This window comes from Solanum verrucosum, unplaced genomic scaffold, assembly GCF_900185275.1.
Source record: "Solanum verrucosum unplaced genomic scaffold, falcon-dt-bn FXZP01000274.1, whole genome shotgun sequence".
In the NCBI taxonomy this organism is placed as follows: Eukaryota; Viridiplantae; Streptophyta; class Magnoliopsida; order Solanales; family Solanaceae; genus Solanum; species Solanum verrucosum.
In genome coordinates, this window is record NW_026020258.1 from 2445123 (window position 1) to 2462428 (window position 17306).

Below are 17306 nucleotides of genomic sequence, written 5' to 3' on the forward strand. Positions count from 1 at the left end.
TATGTGTGTGTGTGCAGGAAATGTCCAAATTTAAAGGCACAATAACTTTTCTGAGAACTTATATAAGCTAAGGTGTTAAGAAGAGGTTGTAGATCTTATAAATACCAAGCCCCGTGAAGAAATGTCTATTAGTTTCAGTAAAAAAATTAATTGTCCCACAGAATATTCATCTAAAATGATTTTGGTTTAGTTCATTCAAATCCAAGGTTTCATTTCATATCCTAATTCTACATTCCAAGTTCAAGAAGCAAGTTTCACTTTATAGACTTTCATACCATGTTTTCACTACAATCCATCCTCTCTTCCCTAAAAAATCGAGGGAAAACATCAATATATGAACAAAACAGAGAAGTTGTTTCAATATAGGCCTTGAAAAATGTTATGCTTCAATAGTATGTGTCACACACCAATAGTAAATATGCACACCACACAAAATGTAATATACACAGTAATTAGGGTGTTTCTAATTCAGAAACTTATAATTGACTTTTTTATCTTCTGATTGATTGTCGGACACAATAGTAAAGCAATATCAATGTATATGAAACAAATAATCAATGAACAAATATTCTGCGGCATATAACTATCTGTTTAATTTTGTTCAAACATAAAATAGGTGGACTAATACATACCTCGTCTTCTTGTTCAGTTTCAAAAAATTTGCTTCACTTTGCAAAAATAAAACTTTTTCGTCTGTTTTCTCATATATATAGTGGTTGTCCTGAAATTGCTTTGGAGCCAAAAAACTAAAAAAGTTAAGCGCCAAAAGACAGTTTCTTTTTCCATTTTTCTGCTTTCTGGAGGAGGAAGTAGTGCTACCTATTAACCCAAAATCTTAGGAAGTGGAGAAGTGGGTGATCAATTTGCTTTTAAATCTAATATTTATCTCTACTTTCATCTAATATTTAAAAAATAAAATTGCACACACAAAATGGCATAAATATCCATATTATTTCAGAAAATAAAATTGCACAGAAAAATGTCCAACAATTTTATTTCTAAAAAAAAATACTGAAGACATAAAGAAACATAAAATTGGTGTCTTACATATTGGGTTAATAGTTTCACCTCCTTCAGCTGAAACTCAAAACCCTGGATCTTGTATATGCATGAGCATGAAAATGTTTGTCTTCCATGTTGCAAGATTGTTGGTTCCATTTGCTTTTGCATCTTGTATCGAAATAGATCTGAAAGAGAAGTCTCAAATAGACCAAGGTTACTAGCCTTTTTTATCTTAAAGTTTTCGATCCATAAATCTAGTTACCATAGATTGAAGGTGTTAAAAAGCCCAAAAATGTCAATTCGACATAGATGCCATTGATGTAGAAAACTATTCTGGTTTCGTCTCCTCCACAAATGACATGCTTGCTGGTATGCTTCATATCAAATATGCTTTCAGACAATTGTGAAAGGCAGTAGTAATGGCAAAAAAGGTGCCAAAATTCTTTATAACATTGTAGACACAGGAAAACCCCTTTTAAGAGTTTTTGGGGTCCAATACAGAACTACTATTAAGCTTGACAAAGATACATCGAGATGGCTTTACCTGAATGCTCTTGAGGTTACAACATCAGGAGTTGTCTGAATGCATGATGAGAAAGCTAGTCTTAGCTGAATGTTCTTGAGGCAGTGACTTCTTTTGGGGAGAAGAAAGGAGATGAAGAGGTTTTTGCACTTACCTAGGGTATATTTTGATAATATACTTTTGAGCCTATATTTGGTATACCTGTAGAATAATTAATTCTTTTGTCCATTTCAAAATAAACAAATAAACTAATTTAAGGATGATTTTATCAATTTTTCTATTTTAATTTGTTTATTCTATTTTAATTTAACATAGGGTTTAAAAAAATTAAACAAGACTAAGGGCTCTACTGCTCCACATTGAGCACCTCTTGCCTAATATCAGACTGAGGGCTCTACTTCTGTAGATGTTACTTCAAAGTGATTGCTTTTCAAGACAAAATTTTGATATTTAATACATCTGATATTGTAGAGAATCTTGTTATTTTGCATGTTCTATGTAAAAGTATAAGTTATAAACTACTACTGACCATATATGATTTTTTCCTCTGAATTAGGTAATTTATCTGGATGGAGCACAAAGGGATACATGGCATGTCCTACTTGCAATAAAGATGCATCTTCACAAAAGGTCAGATGTAAAATTTGTTACATGGGTCACCGTCGGCATCTTGAACCTAGTCACTCATGGAGAAGAAGCAAGAAATTTGATGGTAAGAAAGAAAATAGATCAAAAATTGGGTTAGGAGAAGTATTTTATTTGAGTTACCATACTGGAAGAGCTTGAAGTTGCGGCATAATTTAGATGTCATGCACATAGAAAAAAATATTTGTAAGAGTATTTTGGGGACATTATTAAATATTGATGGGAAAACTAAGGACACACATAAAGCAAGACAAGATCTAAAGGATATGAATATAAGAAAAGAACTATGGTTGCAACATGATGGTTCCACTTATACAATGCCAGCTGCTTGTTATGTTATGTCAAAAAAAGAGAAAAAGGAGTTTTGGAAATTTTTAAAATCTGTTAAATTTCCTGATGGTTATGCTTCAAATATCTCAGGGTGTGTAAGTGTTGATGATGGTAAGATAACTAGACTCAAAAGCCATGACTATCATGTTTTGTTACAACGAGTGTTGCCTATTGCTCTTCGTGGATTTCTAAATAAAGATGTCTCTTTAGCATTAATTGAGTTAGGTCATTTCTTCCAACGATTATGTTGTAAGACATTGAGAAAAGATGACTTAGAACAACTTGAAAGGGATATAATTATTATATTATGTAATCTTGAGATGATCTTTCCTCCAATTTTTTTTGATGTTATGGTACATTTGGCTGTGCATTTACCTCGAGAGGCTATGTATGGGGGACCAGTACAATATCGTTGGATGTACAAAATTGAGAGGTTCTTGTGCAAGCTTAAGCGTTACGTACGAAACAAGGCACGTCCAGAAGGTTCTATTGCAGAAGGCTATATTATTGATGAATGTTTGACATTTTGTTCTATGTATCTACTGATATTGAGACTAGATTTAATCGTGAACATCGAAATGATGATGGATCTAGCAGCAAAGATGAGCATGTTCTAGACATATTTTCAAAGAATTCTAGACCATTTAGAGATGGAATGTATGATGTCATACAAAAGAAAGTACTTTCTCTATTTATCTAGGTTGATATTTTTATATTTTAAATTATTTTTAATTTATTTATTTATTACATGTAGAGAGCATAGAGAAGAGTTATTGAAACAAGCTATTGTGAATATCGATGATAAACACCGAGAGCAATTTCCTTTATGGTTCAAAAGAAAAGTAAGTGATTTTAAGATAAATATTCATGTTATTCTGTTTAAATTATTACTTATTTCTTTATTAATTGACCACAATTTTTACTGTAGATTATGCTATTATATAATAAGGAAAAGTCAATGCATATCCAGAAATTATATCCTTTGGCAATGGGACCTGATGTGCGTGGAAGAACACATACTGGTTGTATTGTAAATGGTGTCAGGTATCATGTTCAACGATGCGATGAATTACGTAAAAGTCAAAACTGTGGTATAGTAGTTGCAGGCTACCATGAAAATGAGGTGATTAACTTTTATGGTATTATAGTTGACATCCTTGAGTTAGAGTATGTTGAGGAAAATCGAGTTCTCCTATTTAAATGCAAGTGGTTTGATCTTCGCAAGAAAACAGGGATGCTGAAAGATAACAATTTTACTAGTATTTGTGTTAAAAGGTTTTGGTATGAACAAGACTCTTTTGTACTAGCTACTCAAGCAAAACAAGTTTTCTATATAGATGACCCAAAATTTGGGGAAAATTGGCGAATTGTGCTCAAATTTCAAGATAGACACTTATATGATGTGCCAGAGAAGGAAAATTCAAAGGCAGAAGGTGATGAGTTGCATATTGCAAATGATGAAGTGTATCAAGATATTTCACTTGAAAATAATTCAATTGTCAATGATTCGGAGGAAATACTGTGTCAACTACATAGAGATGATATTGATTCGGTTACCTTGGATGCAAATGTAATTGAATTGGAGGCTCAAACACAACATGTAGTTGAAATTGATTACAGTGACGATGATTGTAAGCAAGAGGATGACACTATAGTAGAGTACATCAGTGATCATGAGGAGAATGAAGATAATAATAGTACCAATGATGATGAAGTTGATAGCACATTTGATGGTGGCGACATTGGCTTGTGATGTAACCTCATAAGAGTAAGGCCAATTACTTATTAATAGACCTTCTAAATTATGTATTTCTTCTTTGACTACTATCAAAGTAACGGCCTTATCACTACAAAAAAAATCATTTTATTGAAAATTATTTATCGTACTTAAAGGTCATAGGCGATTAAAGTCGAGTAGCTTACCAATAACTTAAATTTCATTATTTTATCTTTTTCTATGTTTTTTTGCCATTCCCTACTATTCTTTTATGTATTCAAAAGAAAAATCATTTTTCCCCGAAATTAGTTTTTTACTTTAGAGATAACCCTCCTTTCTACCTTTCTAACAACTTCAGGCTGTTCTCTTTCTTTGTAGGGGTCCATATCTTTGGACTGATTGCAAACAAAGCACACGAAATTGCAGATTTGCCTCACTTTTTGTTGCTACTTATTTCTAATTTAGTGAATTTGTTAACTATTCTAGTGTTATTACCTTGTTTAAATTCATTTTACTGTGTTTAAATTTTAACTTGGGGCTTTCTAACAGATGAACATGACATTTTTCTGCATGCATTGCCTCGTGGTTGTAAGCTTTTTTTGATGAATCCAAAAACTTGATGTCACTACAGCCACTCTTTAATGCTTTTAAGGACACCAAAATAAGCAAAATAGTGCTTAAGCATTATAGTATTTTCAGTCTTACCAGCAGTACATGTCCACCACCTAAGATAGAATTAATGTTATCCTTATCAAACATAGTCTGGTTAGCAAAATCAACAATAGAAACTAAAGCTAACATAACCAATTCAACATGTATTTTTTTAGGTAACTAATTTTTTCATTAATCACCCGAAACAGAATTACAAATCAAGCTAGCTACCACAACCAGCTTAGTCTAATTTATAGCACCATCCTAACCAACTGCTATCTACCAGACTCCTCATCAATCTCTACAGAAAACTAAGACTTTACAAGTCATGATTGTACTACATCCTTTGCCCCCAATGGTGCTCTAATATTACAAGCAATTCTCTTCACAATTTTTTTAAAGTGGTTGCCACTGGATCAGAGTCAACTTCCTAGTCGTACCGACGTAGCATTTTCATCTTGAGTCCATTAAGATTCCTCCAATACCAACTACAATCAAGAGGTGGTGTATGTTCCCAAATGCTCCCCTGCTTTATATAATTTCATGCACCCATTCACCCATAATATGTGTTTCTTCCCAGATAAATAATTTTCCAGCAGATGCCTCATTCCATTTCCTACTTCCTTTAATGTTAAGCCCTCCATATTTCTTGAGAGTAAATAAGCCTTCCCAGGCCACTATGGACTAATCCCAAGTAATTTCATTTTGTTATGTGGTCGAATGACACGTAAGCAAGCATCAGAATTGAAGGTGTGAGTAAGCCCTAGAAGATTGAGAAAACTTCCTCTGAACCAACTCCTCTAAGATATTTATAGTAGCAACCATATTCTGTTGAGCCACATCCTTTGATCCTTCTACTTGCGGTTTTGCTTCATTCCCTTCTTTGTAGCTTCTATCCTTAAAGGAAGTCATATAGATGCTTGAGGTGATGATTTTGGCATTTCAACACAAATACTGAGTAGTGATCTTATCACAACTTGTGCTTCTATAACCTGCATGATCAGTACATGATTTTAAAAATGAAATATATTACTGAATGCTTTGAATTTTCATGTGGGACAAGTCTATTACTTTGTATGGTGTCGAGTCGTTCACTTGAGATGTTTACTTGTTATTCGAAATGTTTTATTGTTATAAGATATGTTTTTACCATTGTTTTAAATTTTCTACCATTACTAAACTTATTTTACTGTTACTTAAGATATGATTATCATTAACAAAATTAAATTTCATGATTTGATAAAAACTTAAATATCATATACTATTTTGATAATGATTTGATACTCATATTTATTGTTTATAAAAATATAAATGAGACTAGAATTTGAAGGTTCTTGTAGCTAACTACTAGTTTGTTAAATCGGATACCTTGTAATAATGATTACTGTTACAATCCTTGTAAGCGGGAAGGTGGAAAAAAACATACTGTTAATATTTTTCCTTGAGTAGGGGAACCTACAAGTATATTTGACTCCCTTTTATGAAGGAGTCCACAGTGATACAATTCCTCAAAACCTTCCAAACATTAAATTTGATATGAAAATGTTTATTACTGATTATTGTTATGTCACGACCCGAGAGCACCCCTTAGTCGGACATGGCGTACTCGACCTCTCAGAGGTCTTATACAAGCCCTTAACATTCATCACAACATATATCATAGAAAAATAGCGGAAAAATTAAAACTTTTACTTTGAAAGTTCAATTTTCCTTCATATATGAAAATTAGAAACTAACTTTGTCTCAACATACAATCTAGACATAGGAGTATAGAAATTGGGACTTAGCCCTTACACCAATAGGAAGTCTAGAATAGGAAAATACAACAATGTCTTTCAATATAAGCAAAAGACTAAAAAGCTAGAACTTATGGGTTTTGTCCTCGGACTTGAGGACTCACACACTTGGAGAAGCAAATCCAAGTATCTTGAGAAATAGCCTTGAATCTCCTCAAAGGCCCGAACCTACATTGTTTGGGAAAAGGGAAGAAAATATGGGTTAGTACAACACACGTACTAAGTATGGCTACTATGCATAAAACCATTAAAACATGCATAAAGGACATTTTAGTTAAAGACATGCTTTTTTTCAAGTAAAAACCCATTATGCACATAAAAGTAAACATCATAAGCCAAACCAACATAATATCATCCCAACATGTAAACAAACCAAACAATACTAGTGCAATGCAAAGGATAGGATCCCATAACCCTATCAAAAGCTAAGTATCACATTAGACAAGCTACTTCATGCATACTTCATAATATCATGTCATCATAGTCATACCATAAGATGAAACCCATCATGTTCATAACATTCATACCTAGCTTACCATACATAAGTCATAATCAACATAACCATAAGAGAACACTACTACCACTATCTTTTAGAATCCCACAAGTGCAATGTGTGAGAGAAGTCCTATACCCTCCCTTCCACTATGTAGAACCCCTTAAGAAAGCCCTAGTGAGAGTTCATAACATTTCATTCATTCATTCATTTACTTTTACATTTAGGGAAAGGTTGCAATAGCCGACATAGACCATGTGAGCTACATGGAATCCGGTGTTCTACTCCCACACCGAAAAGAGAGGGTTTCCACTTGCCTAAGGTGAAACCTTCCATACATAGTTATCTAGGTGGATCCACTAAGCTATAGTCATATGTTGGCACATAGTTAAGGGATAAGGAGATTGTTACTAGAAACCCGAACTTGCTAGACGTAGAAGGTTTCTATCTCATGAGACAACACATACATTGGGAACCCAGACTTGCTAAACGTAAAAGGAACCCATGTGGGAGGCCGGACTTGCTAAACGTAAAAGCCTCCATCTCATTTACATGCCCTTTTGGTGCTAAGCAACTATTCCCTTTAGTAATCATCTTTAGTCATTACATAAGTTCACATTAGCCTTTACTAGACTATCATGTAAACATCTTATCATAATAGCTCATAGGTGTTCATAAGTGAGAATAATCCTTTCACTTTAGAAACACTAGCAAGTGAGTAAACCTTTCACTTTAACATTACATTATAATCATGAGAACTACCTTTCAATCATATAACCATCATACCATAACATACATACATGCTTCATAGCTAATTCAAGTGTATAGGGTTAAGGATGAGGAAACCATGTCATCAACATCACAACAACACAATAGATATAGCATCATTACTATCTAAGTAATTCATCTTTCATCCATGAGTTCCATGAAGAACCAACATTCATACCTTATTGCCCTTCATGGGACTTAAATACTTCAATCACCCAACAATGCATAACCATCACATAATATAAGGTAATTCATGAAGTAATAACATAACTAACATCACTACAATCAATTGATATAATCATCATCTTCAACTAATCTACCACATCAAATCCATGATTTATGAAATGGGGGAAGATTATGGGTCTATGAGGATTTCAAGTGAAAAACAACAATTAGTCATCATTATACACATAATCAACCCTAACTAATCATAATTAGTCACAATTGATTCATAAAATTCATTTTAGAAAGAGACCCATGTGTAGGAGTAAAACCCTAGCTTTTTGGGGAACTTTAGAAAGCTTAATTTGAGAGGACCTCTTGGGGAAAGGATTCCCAAGAGTGAAAAGGAACCATACCTTGTTAATCTTCAGAGTATTATGGAGAAAATATCAGTTCTTGAGCCCTACTTGAAGCTTTGACCTTCTTCAATGGAGTCTTGAGTTGACAGAGAGAGTCGAGAGAGTTTATGATTTGATTTAGTGTGTTGAGTTAGAATGACTTAGGTTAATGGGGTTGGGGTCTTATAGTTAGGTAATTAACTCACTAACCAACCCCCTTAACCCCTAGTTAAATAACTAACTTGAAAGTCAACTCCCAACTAATAACTAAAAAGCTGAAAACTGGCAGCATCTATGTTGGCCATCCCGGACCGTCAATTGATTAATGGTCCGTGGTTTGGGTCTGGGAGTGTAAATGTTGCAGGTCTCTAAAAAAACTAAGTATGGACTGACGTTCATGATTGACGGGGCGTCAATGGCCATCCATAGGTCACCTCCAAAAAGCTGTTTTCTTGCAACTGTTTGGGGGACTCTTTTGGGGGTCTAGTTTCCAAACGATTCCATGGTTTAGTTTAGGGTCTTTTTAGCTTAAAAGGGTCATTAACTAACTAACTAAACAACCTCATAAAACCTTAATCAATAAATCAACTAAACTCCAAAACACAAACCTAAAACTAGAGGGCTGGAAAGTTGGCAGCACCTACGCTTGCCCATCCACGGACCGTGGATGGGTTCACGTGGCGTGGACTGCCTTCGTGGTTCTTTACTGAGGCTTCCCTGTTGTAGGGAACCAAGTCTTGATGCAGGCTTGATCCACGAACCCAATCCATAGGGGGGGATCAATTGACGGCTCGTCAATGGCCTTCGTAGGCCAAGCTGTTTTTGACAGCTTTTGGCCAAACACTTGGGTCCTCCTCAAGGATCCCTTGGGTGGTCCTTGTGGGTCGTACCCAGATGTTTTGACTTTAAAAACATTATTTTACCTATTTAAAACCTTTTTACAAGATTAGACCATCATACGACGCTCCCAAGCCTTCCCAAGGCCTAAGAACACCTACTAGTTCAATTTCTCTAGTTTCCGGACGTCATGGTCGTTTCTTGACATTTAGACTCTAATTCTTCCAAACTAAGTTAATTACGTTAGTTTAGGTCTAGAAACATCATTTTAACTATTTTTAAGTCATTAATCATAAAGTAAGGCTCTAGCTTAGGTCATTGGATTTTCGGGGTGTTTCATGTTATCATTTATATAAAGGGCATTTATTTCATGATATCTTCTAATTAACATATTAACATGTTTTCGACTTTTTTTTATTAGAAATGTTGTAGTTAAATGTTATTACTCATTGAGCTAGTGATTTACTCCCCACTTTTTTTTGTTACACAGATCACAGGTGACGTCGACAAGACTTTAGCTATAGTGTACGAGTTGACAAATCTATAGTTCACGGGGATTGCTTTGTGTGGACAAGAAGTTATTTATTTACTACCGCCCTTTTCTTTTGAACTCTTAGAGTCGCTTTGTTAATCATTTCACTAGTGTCATGCGTTATTTTTCATTATTGGAAACTTGAAATAGTATTAGACTTCTTTTCGTATTTGGAGATGGATTTAGTATTATTATATTGTTGATGCATGTTATGGCTTTTTTTAGCGATATTGGTTGAATATGTTATTGATTTTTGAGACATGAATTTTTTTTCTATAGGCCCAAAAACAGTGGAAACTTTGTCCAATTTTTTGTAAATTTTCATTAAGGCTTGCCTTTAGCATCCCACCATTTAACATCGGTCATGATCCTAAATTGAATTGTAACACAAGTGATGCAACTAATGAATGCATATCATCCATGGACACAAGAAGATCATTTGTGTGTAGTAATCTTAAGGAAATCATTAAAGTATTTTATAATTGGATTAGATATTATGACAATGTGATTGTGCGGTTTAATAAATATTAGAATGGTTGGAGTGAATATTGTGTTTGAATTTAGTTTGTAAGACTAAAGATAATGCTTTGGGATGATACACTTAATAAAATATGGTGACATTTTATTTTTAATAGGTATTTTTTATTTTTTTATGACGTATACATGTTAATTATAATACTTGCTAAATGGCACAAATTGATTGTGGCTATACTTATTGTGGGAGTTCTACAAACTATCGTAACAATAAGTTGTGGGTATTACTATTCACTGACCTTTTTAGTGCATTATAAAAATTAATGATTTTCGTTTTTATTTTATTGTAATACAACTTAAAAATATGCATATGATTTTTATTAGCTGCAATTGTTCCAACGGATCTTGATATACATCTTTTCATTGAGTTCTTTTGCTGGACGTGTAAATGACAAACTATTTGAAAACTTGATAGTTTTGAAAGATTTATTTGTATTTTCTTAAAATTCAAATTATCTTAATGGTGTTTTAACATTTGATTTTTTTTTTTGTTATGAGATATAGTCTATATCGCTTGTTGCACTGCAATATGGTCTAGTATTTTAGAAAAAATATTATGCTTGTGTGGTTCTTAGTATATAATCTTTCTCTAAAATATTTTTGTGTTGGTTAAAAGGTTGTTTAAAATTAGTGATGTTATAATTTAATAACCGTGAATCTTTTCTCGTAGTCCATAATTGCACTATTCCACTTGGAAATTTAGGTTGTAGCAATTTGAACATATATTTTTTTGTGACAATTTTTTTTGTAACTAAATTGTAGGTTAAATAGAGACAATAATACGATTGTCACTAATTGTTTGAACTATTAGTGACAAAAATGACGGTCACAATTGAATATAAAATTTTGTGGCTAAAGTTTACTATGATTAACTACAAATTCTAGTTCGTCACCTATTGTCAATATATTTTTCTGACAAAGTTTTTCATATCTAAAATCTAACTAATTTTAGGACAAAAAATGATTTGTCACTAATGAATCAATATATATTTTCGTGACGAAAAAAAATTGTATCTAAAATTTATCTAGTTTTAGGACAAAAAATGATTTTCACTAATATATCAATGTACTTTTTGCGACAAAAATTTTTTGTATACAAAATTTAACTAATTTTAGGACAAAAATGGTTTGTCTTTGATGTGTCAATATATTTTTTGTGACAAAAAAATTTCGTATTCAAAATTTCCCTAAATTAGGGACAAAAAATGATTTGTCACTAATTGAGAATATCATTAATGACAAAATAATGTGTCACCGATGACTTCAAATTTGTGGCTAATAGTACTCAACAAATGGCGCCAATTTACTTTTTGGTGGGAAACTCAATTGGACAAAACTTTGCCACGAATTTTTGTGTTTCGTCACTAATAATATAAGCCTCATGTATTTAACCACAAAATTTATTTTTTGTCACTAAAAGTGAACAATTAGTGACAAATTTCATGTCGTAGCTAAAAATTTCGTAGCTATATATCACATTTGTTGTAGTGGGTCCTGAAAACCTATTTGGATAGTATCTATCAACAATAAATATTGGTCCTAATATCAAAGGACAATTATCAAATGCATATATACAAAATTATCATAATCTTCTTTCATATATAAATAAACATCATAATACATTTGTCGTGTTATTGTTTACACAACTGCTTCATGGGAAAAGAAAAATAAACTGACGTCTTGTGGCTTATGGAGCTGCCTAGGCTCTTTGAGTTCAGCACCAACATTTTCCATGCATGAAAAAAGTCAGGTCCAACAACTATTTCGAGCAGTCCAAGCCTCCAAGGGTATAGTTTGTGTCGAGCGTATAGATGAGAGATGGTTTTTCATGTGTTTATGGGTAGGCTTAGTTTCTGTCGAGTAACAAATATTAATCGAGCTAGGTTTTACTTGCTTATAGAAAAATGAAATAACAAATATTACTTAGCTATAACAAGAAGGAAATAGATTGCAACACAGATGAGAGAATATGACATAAAGATGTATACCTTAATTAATAAATTACACAATGAGAGGCAATCAAATCTTGGTACTGATATTCTCAGTGACAACTAGAACTAATTCTTTCTTCTCATCTAATTGGAATTCTTGCTTAAGTTTGTCATCCTTATACTCCAATCTGTCCATTTCTGTGGTTCCAATTCCTTTACAGGATAGTTGAAATACAATATAAGTAGCAGGATATATACAAAGGGGTGTTCCCACCAAATTTGGAGACTGAAAGGAGAATAAAAGAAGATTTGTACGTGTACAAGTGAAATGAGTAGGCTGAATTTGATATTATATTCCTCTAATTACTGCTCTTTAATGCTTGAATTAAATTATGGATTTATAAAGGTAAGTAGTAGTAATATACGAACCGCTAGAAAGATATCATGACTGAGCAGTCCATAGTGTTGGGTTATGAAGGAGTGAATATGGCGTCAAGCGGAATCTTACAATTGCATATCATATAGTTGATAAATCAAATAACAAAAAACTTATACTAAAAATCAAAATATTATTATATCAAAACTAATATAAAGAAAAACATTGAAACTTTAGAGAGAATAAATCTCCCCATAAACAAGACTCTTAAACGACTACATTGTGGATGTTATTGTTTTTTGTGTTAGAAGAAACAAACCTATATTTATAGAGTCCTAAAACCTTTTTTTACTAGAAAAAGAGTCCTAAAAGGAGAGAATAAACCAAATATGAAAGAATATTATATTTTCCTTTCAAGAAAAGTAAAAACATTTATGGTAATGTTTTATTTTTTCTTTAAGGAAAAATAAATCTTAAATTATGATAAGAAAATCAGGGCAAAACCCTAACAAATCTCCCCTTTTGGCTGGATTTTCTTGACAAAGCTTGATCTGTCTTCTTCATTGCATGATAATCTAAATCTCAATCACTGTTGCTTGCCATGGTTAAAAATAAAGTAAAAATATTTTATTTTTATTCTTAAAAATTGCAGCAACAGGAATGTTGAAAATATATTAAAACTTCTTCTCCACATGTAGCTTGACAAAAAAATCTTCATTATCATCAAATTGATTACAAATTGATTTGAAACCATCTTGAGCCTGTCTTCAACCTCGTTGAACCATAGGACTATCGGACCATGGGATCGTTAGACCATGTGCTCTGATACCACTTGTTGGGTTCTGAAGGAGGGAATATGGCGTCATGCGGAAGCTTACAATTGCATATCATATAGTTGATAAATCAAATAACAAAAAACTTATACTAAAAATCAAAATATTATTCTATCAAAACTAATATAAAGAAAAACATTGAAACTTTAGAGAGAATAAATCTCCCATAAACAAGACTCTTAAACGACTACATTGTGGATGTTATTGTTTTTTGTGTTAGAAGAAACAAACCTATATTTATAGAGTCCTAAAACTTTTTCTTGCTAGAAAAAGAGTCCTAAAAGGAGAGAATAAACCAAATATGAAAGAATATTATATTTTCCTTTCAAGAAAAGTAAAAACATTTATGATAATGTTTTATTTTTTCTTTAAGGAAAAATAAATCTTAAATTATGGTAAGAAAATCAAGGCAAAACCCTAACACATAGGCCATCCAAAGTTCATTAGCTAGGAAAGTGAATAATGACAAGTAAAATGATATAAAATCTATAGTCTTTATCACTTGTCTCTGCAGTACATGTATGAGTATTCATTATTAGAGAAATATTACAAGTTGTTTGACATTAATATTATTTTAGAAATCACCGTGTACTATAGGGCCCGGGTTAGTTATTGTACTAGATAATATAGTACTAACTTTTTACGATATATATATATATATATACTACTTTAAAAGCATGAACTCCTAAACTGAATGTTGAATTACTATAATATCCCCAATTAAAAATATTTAATTTATTTTATTTATTAATTTAATTATTTATATTATATTAAAAGTAGATACCCTTTCATATTAAAGGGTTGTGATTTTCTCAAACATAAGTGACTTTTCCAAAGGGTTGCAACTTTTTTGACGAGTTTTGATATTTTCGATGAGTTGTGACTTTTTCGAAGGGTTGTGATTTTTTCAAAGGGTTGTGATTTTTTCGAAGGGTTATGCCTTTTCTGATGAGTTGTAACTTCTACAAAAGATTGTGATTTTTCCGATGAGCAATTGCTTTTTCGAAAGGTTGTAACTTTTCTGATAAGGAACAATTAACATCTATTCATACTACTATTTGTTAGCTATAAATAGAGGGTTTCCTCTCACTTTTAAACTACGATTTTTGAAAGTTTTCTACTCTTCTTCTTAAAAAATCTCAAGGTTATTTGCAACAGTTGATTAAGTTCAAAATTCAATAAAATTCGAGGTACCACATAAAAAAGAGTTGGTGAACAAATTTTAGCAAATCATTCATAAATTCACACTCGTATTTTTTCTTAAGATTTCCATGAGTGAACAGTGACGAAAAGTTGTGAGAAACACAATAAAAATAAACAATTATGAAAAAAGTCACATGATTTGGGTAAGATATTTCTTCTTTGGTTTATTATTTTTTATTTTTTTACCCTCAAATGAAGCAGTTTCTTTCTGATTTTGCTAAAACAACGGGCATCAACGGTGTTCATTGAATCATCAGTTTTGATGTTAAATCCACTTTTAAATAGATTTTCACTTTTACTTATAATATGATAATATATACATGATAATAATTATTTTTAATAGATATGTAAGTAAAAATAAACAAAGAAAGTAAAGTGTTGGTGACAAGAGATTTTAATCAAATGGAACACTATAGTGAATATAACATGAAAATATATTTTTGTCTTCCTTCTTCATTGGCTATGTATCGTTTCATATATTTTTTTTCCTATTATTTTGTGTTCATTTTAATTTTAGAAAATTTTATGTCACAAGATACACTCCTTGTTAGCTATATAAAAATAGATAAGAAAATAGTGATTGATCATAAAATAATCTTAAATCAAATTAAAGATTCTATAAACAATACTTTAAATTTTATTCATCTAATAATTTTTATTATTGAAGGTTAATATATTATATCACGATACAACTTCTATAAGATTCTAGATACTTTCATTAGACAACAACTATATGATATGTATGCGGCATGATAAAGGAGATCTACAATTCTACAAAGATAAGGTAGAAATTTAAAGAAATGAAATGTTTTTCACCAATGGTGATGTTGTTCATATATTAAAATTAAATTATGCTACTGAAATATATATGTATTTCTAAAACAAAGAATGGACAAGCTAAATATTTGACATACACTCAAACCTCAATTTAACCATCATTCCTTATAACAATAAAGTGCCTTTTTTTTTTTTATAGAATTACCTCTCTATACTATGATAGTCTTACTCAAATACTAATTGGTAAAAGATAGATTACATATAAAGATAAAATATTGAAATATTTATGGTAATCCTTTTGAGTGTCCTGCACATAATAAATTTCAAGTATGAATATTCAAGAGAAAAATTATACTTAAACGGTGTCCATCATTTATGTTCATAACCTTAAGAGGAAAGACCATTGGTGACATTTTTTGTATTGATATATTTTTAAAAAAATTGTTGGTTAGATTTGTTTACAAAATTGAGTTAAGTAAATAATAATACTACTAAAGAAATGTCACTTTCTCCCTATATTTAAACTTTGAATGTATTTTGAAATGTTTCAATAATCTCTGGTCATTTTGATCTCAAAATATCTGTATTAATCATTTAAAAACACTTGTCCTATGTTCTTTAAATTATAATTATCTACTAAAAAAACTTTAATTTAATAATATTACTTCTATTTTACAACATCGTATACTATATATATATATATAAATCCAATTAGTAAAATGACTCACTAGACACGACAACAACTACAGGGAAGTCATACATAGCAACTGAAGCAACAAGTCCAATACTCCCTACAAAAATCTTGCGACATCACTGTTCATGAAATACAAACGTCGATATAATCCATGTTTCCATGCAAATTAAAATAATAGGCATCACCATTTTTGCAACCTCCTCCTGTTTTTTCTTTAACAAAAATAAGAAGTAATTAATAATAATGCACACACTTAAGCTTCTATGCAAAAAATAAATAAAATCAAGTCATATATATATATATATATATATATATATATATATATATATATATATATATATATATATAAACAATACTAGTACGTAAGGTACACATGAAAATCCTTCGATATTCTTCTTCTTCATAACTCGACAGAAAGTAAGCTTGTCCATAAACACATGGGAAGGTCAGATTTTTTAACACTTTTAGACTCAATTTATAAGTACATATTCAACAGACAAACAATTAACGTCGAGTCACTGATTCAGGCTTGGGACTTTACATTTCGGAGAATGCAAGTTGCAAAGAAGCGCCATATGCTTGATAGGATTTTAAGTTCATTATAGTGAAACTACCACCACAACTAAAATTGTTTCATTTCATGCAGTTCATACATTTCACTCCAGAGAATTGACCAAACAACACGCAATGTCGTGTTGCCTAATAGAATTTTGCTTACCAAGAAACATAATACTGAAATTTTCAGTTCACGGAATCCTTACTTGATAAATATATATGTCTCAGTGAAGTACCACAAATGGTGTATCCTTTGTTTTACTTATCACCACTAAATTAACATAGATAACAAAGTGAAATTAGAACACAAACTGCCAAGAAGAAATCAAAATTTGATGATGAGCACACAAACTACGTACCAAGAAAACAACATGATCAAGTATAGCTAATTAAACAGCATATTCATGCAGGTTTATCTCTGACTTAGTGACACTCATATATCACAATGCATAAGATAAGCAACAAGTAATAGATAATGATCCAATGATGCCATCATCACAGTGGCTACACTATCATATGGTACGACTTCAGACACTCGCAGGTGTTAAA

General features: G+C 31.6%; 1 pseudogene; it reads right to left on the reverse strand.

Moving 5' to 3' along the window:
- Positions 1 to 12407: 12407 nt before the first annotated feature.
- Positions 12408 to 16633, reverse strand: LOC125833296 (bidirectional sugar transporter SWEET3-like; annotated as a pseudogene).
- Positions 16634 to 17306: the final 673 nt, after the last annotated feature.